Source organism: Oncorhynchus clarkii, chromosome 3 (assembly GCF_045791955.1).
Source record: "Oncorhynchus clarkii lewisi isolate Uvic-CL-2024 chromosome 3, UVic_Ocla_1.0, whole genome shotgun sequence".
Taxonomy (NCBI): Eukaryota; Metazoa; Chordata; class Actinopteri; order Salmoniformes; family Salmonidae; genus Oncorhynchus; species Oncorhynchus clarkii.
In genome coordinates, this window is record NC_092149.1 from 17,510,265 (window position 1) to 17,514,960 (window position 4,696).

General features: G+C 41.4%; 1 pseudogene; it reads right to left on the reverse strand.

The window, feature by feature from the left end:
• Positions 1–2,289: 2,289 nt before the first annotated feature.
• LOC139384998 (toll-like receptor 13) lies at positions 2,290–4,420 on the reverse strand (annotated as a pseudogene).
• Between the last annotated feature and the right edge of the window lie 276 nt (positions 4,421–4,696).

Consider the following 4,696-nt stretch of genomic DNA (forward strand, 5'->3'; position numbering starts at 1 on the left):
AAGTAGTACTTTAATTGATGTATTTTTACCTAAGTACTTTACACTACTGCTATCTCGTCATCACGCATGAAAACCTGGGTAAAAACAAACAGGTTAACATTAATCATGACATCACACACTATGAAAACACTTACAGGTAGGGCCTTGACTTTTTCTTGACTAAGTGACCTTGAAGAGGGACATCTCAGCCAGGCTGCAGTTTTAGGCTATAAATATGTTCAGGATTTTCTTGGTCAGGTCATGTTGTCGGGAAATTCTCATGGCCCTAAGAGAAAGGAAGTCTATAAAGGAGGGTGAAGACAGAGACACTTGCCACAGCAGCAAGATCAATTTGACATTGAAAGGAGCCATTTTCCTCATCCTCATCTGCTCCCAACCACTATCCACTAGACAGTCATCAGCTCCACCCTTTCTATTGCTTCAACCGCCCCCCCCCCAACCAACCCTGTAATCTCCAGGTCCCACCTTCCTGACGTGGCCTACTATCCCCCCTCCCACATGCTGGAGAGTGGCCTGTCCCCTCCTCTGCCCCCCAGGCCCCTGCCTGCTTTCCCCAGCCCTGAAAGCTGGCCTTTCCCCCGGATGAGACTGTACTGATCCTCTGTGTAGTAGAGACATGCATAAGCACAATACTATGTTGTTGAGTGTTTTCCAAATGCATACCATCAAGTCTAATTGTTTACAATTACAACTGACTTGATGTTTTATTTCTCTTTTGAATATTGTCAGGCCATATCATGGGCAGAAAGACAAAGGAAATGTTTGCATTTTTAGAAACATTTAGAAATATGTTCTTTCATATTTTTTCCATACTCTAAAACTACTTCTAGCCTGGACAGTAAAAACACAGTTATGCTGTAGAAAGGTAACAGCAGCAGAATTTATTTTTTATTGCATGAATACTTCTAATTGAAACATGTGCATGCAAAAACATACAGAAGCACTATAAGAGAAAATGCATTGCAGAACTAATCCAGTATGCTGTTTACAGACAGCTACAGTGGACTTGACTAGTCAACTATGGCAGAACAAAATATCCACAAATGTGTCCCTCAGGTTTTTTTGGCCACTGGGCCAACTCACAGTATATATATATATATATTATTATTTTTGACAAGCAGAATTCTTTAGCACAGATGATCAAAGACAAATCAGAATGAATGCATTATACAGAGGATTGTCTGCTGTCCATGGGAAGATCTCAATTGCATACTCACATCTCCTCTTCTGAGGTCCCTCCCCTCTGACCTTTTCCTCTGGGTTTTGAGGAGGAGAGGGGATGCGATTATGTAATTGAGATTCTCCCCATTTAAGATGGACCGAATAAAATGAAACCTGTGAATATAATACTGTACATAGTAACACTGTTTTATATTAAAATCTAATAATAGATCATTCATGTGTTTGTTTTAGTTTGTGCATTCCTCATTGAGAAAGTGATATTTACCAACAAGAAGTATACTTATAGAATATGTAAATTAACTTTGCAACATGATTTGTCTGATCATCTTATTTCCCAAGTCCATTTCCATTTTACTCAGCATCTTTTAAATGTTCATACAGTATTACAATATGATTAAATATTGATCACAACAGGATTAAGTTCTTTTTTTCAATTACAGAAAATTTAAAAAGCAAAAAAATGATGACTTGCTTATTATTGCAATTGATCAAAGCATAAACAATGCTGGATTTCAAGCAAGTAGAACGTTATGGTAATGAAGGCACTTTTACAAGAGATACAGTTCCTCTCTGTCTTTGTATGTGTGTGGGTGTGCATAATTTCAGTACTTTTCTACATTGAACTTAGTTTCATATCCTGGAATCAGGCTGCTGCCAGGGCAAAGTGTGTCCTCTAACCATTTCCTTAAGTCATTAAGTAATAGGTCTCATCTGTCGGTGTATTTACCAACAATAATTATTATAGAATATTTATATTAACTTTGCAACATGATTTGTCAGTGTATGTCTCATCAATTTAATTTCCATTTCCATTTCCCTCTACATCTTTAAAAATGTACATACAGTATTTCAATATTATTTAGTACTGATCACAACATGATTAAGTTTGTTTGCCATGAAAGCAAATTAAAAAAGGAAACAAATCATGACTCGTTTATTATAGCAATCGGTCAAAGCAAGTAGAACATCATTGTACCGAGAGCACATTTACAAAATACTCAGTTCCTCTTTCTTGTATGTGTGCCTCATTTTAGTACTTTTACAACATTAAACAGGGCAAAGCGTGTCCTCTAACCCTTTCCTAAAGGCATTAAGTAATGCTTAGCATCATCGGTCGGTGGCTGAATTAAGTATTCTTCCCTCCCCTCTATCTTCAAACCTGCTGCTCCCGCTCCTCAGCACCCTCCTCAGATGGTTCCAAAACAGATCCTGGGCCTTGACTGGGTCCGTGCAGTCTGACCCCAGCCACTGCAAGTAGGTCTTCTTCAACATTACCTTTCTCATACAGCTGCCTTTCAGGGATGAGCTCTAGGAAGAAGAGCAGGAGCAGGTCCTGGAGCTTGTGGAAGAGCCTATAGCTGGCCGGCTGGATCTCCAGGGAGCACCACTCGCTGCACAGGAAGTGCTTACTAACCACTCAGATGGTCTTGCGGCTGCTGTACACGGAGGAAAAGATGTTGTCCATGATGTTTGCGGCCCAGCTCAAAGTCACAGTGGTGCAGGCACAGCCGGGAAGAGGCTCCGTTGCCCTACAGGTTGGGAAGTAGCTGGTCTACTAAGCGGGATTATAGTCAGCATTAAAGTCACAGTGGTTGTGGTGGCAAAAAGGTACTCTCCCAGGTCCAGGTAGAAAACATTGGTGTTGAAGTTGTGTATGTTTTGTTGGAGTTTTTTTCTGGGCACTGTAGACATTAGAGTAAGACTAACTCAAAGTCCAGTTCTGCAGGTCACTGTTGAGGCAGGTGTAACTAAGAGGAATGTTGCGCAGGTCCAGGTAGCGCAGTTTAGGTAGAGCCTCCAGCACATTCACATCTAAGGATTGCATTACGTTTTGGTTGAGAAGCAAGATCTGCAGCTCTGTCAGATTCCCGAAAACCTCCTTTGAGAAGGACTGGATGCCCATGTTCCTTGCACTGAGCTTGCTCAATTTCCGCAGGTTTTTGAAGACACCCGGCTGCAGCTCTATCACCCCGGCACAGGAGTTGTCCAAGGAGAGGAAAGTCAAGTTGGTCAGATTGTCAAAAGCTGCTAGTTGTAGGGTCTTCACATTTGGTGTGTGGTGGAAAGCAAAAGAGTTGACATTGAGTATGCGATTGTAACGGTAGCTCGGATCTGTCAGATTTGGGAAAGAGAGGTTCTGTCTGTTGCAGGACATTAGGGAGGTGAGGTGGTTTTTCTCTGCTGTGGATTTCTTGATTTGATCCTGGAGGCATCTTACCTTCCTAAAATGGTTGAAGAAAAGGTCCAATAAACCTTGGATTGGTGGACAGTTGGGAAGTGTGTTCTTCCGCAATGACAGAATCCCATTGGTTTCCAGACTCAGCTTTTAAAAAATTTGACCTTTGTACTCAAAAGGCTGCATAACTCCATTAGCAGATTGTCAGTCTTCAACCCCATACCAGAGAAGTCTATGTTCCCAGCTGTAACATTGCTGACATTCAAAAGCTCTGGCACTGTAACATTGGTTGAACGCAAACGCATGTAGTTTAGCTTCCGCAAGTCCAGACCTTGGAAAGCCCTTGAATGGAGCTGGTCATTGTAGGAGAGATCCAGCAGTAGTACATGGCTGAGGAAGCCCCATTCACATGCTAAAGTGACCAGTTTGTTTTTACAGAGATAGAGGGTGGTGAGGGACTCTGGTAGGTCTGTATGGTTAGAATGATGGAGGGACGTTAGATAGTTATTGCACAGGTCTAGTTTTCATCTTCGATAAGTGAGTCACAGATTCTGCCACCGCAGAGAAGTTGTTCAGTTAGTTCTGCCGTAATGTGAGGACATCCAGATTAGAGAGTGAGGAGAAAATACCTGGAGGGAGCCTAATCACTGAGTTATTATTTAGTGACAGGTTGACAAGGTTTTTGAGGTCTTGAAACACAGAGGAGCTGAGATTTGACAGGTTTAGGCTCTTCAGTTGGCTCATATTTTGGAATGCGTGGTTGTCTATGGTCTCCAGATGGATATTGTCAATCTGAAGTGTCCTGAGGTTAGGAAGGTGAACAAAGGTATTGTTTGGTATGTGTTTTATCAGGTTTATGGAGATTATAATTGTGGTGGCATAGGGTGGCAGGTCACCTACAATGTCAGAAATGTTCTTTGCCTGGTGACGGATGAAAATGAATTTTGTGTGGTTTGAGGTTGGATCCTCAGTGCAATTCCTGAAGCTATAGCCAATGGTGAACTGGGAAATGTGAAGGACAATTGCTACTGATACCAATGTTTTATTTTTTAGCCCAGCCATGTTTTCTGACATGTACAGCAGGAAAGGGAAAAGGTGAGTAATGTAGTACATCTAGTCTGAACTGTATCCAAGGAGAATCTTGTCCTTTAATAGCACTGCCATCATTTTAATTTCCAGGAAATGTTTGCAGTGGGAAAATAAATGTGTTATTTTTGTTTCTTCAAATGAGTTGAAAACTCAGCACAACAGAAACGTCCTTTCACTGTCAACTGTATATACAGTGGGGCAAAAAAGTCTTTAGTCAGCCACATTGTGCAAGTTCTCCCACTTAAAAAG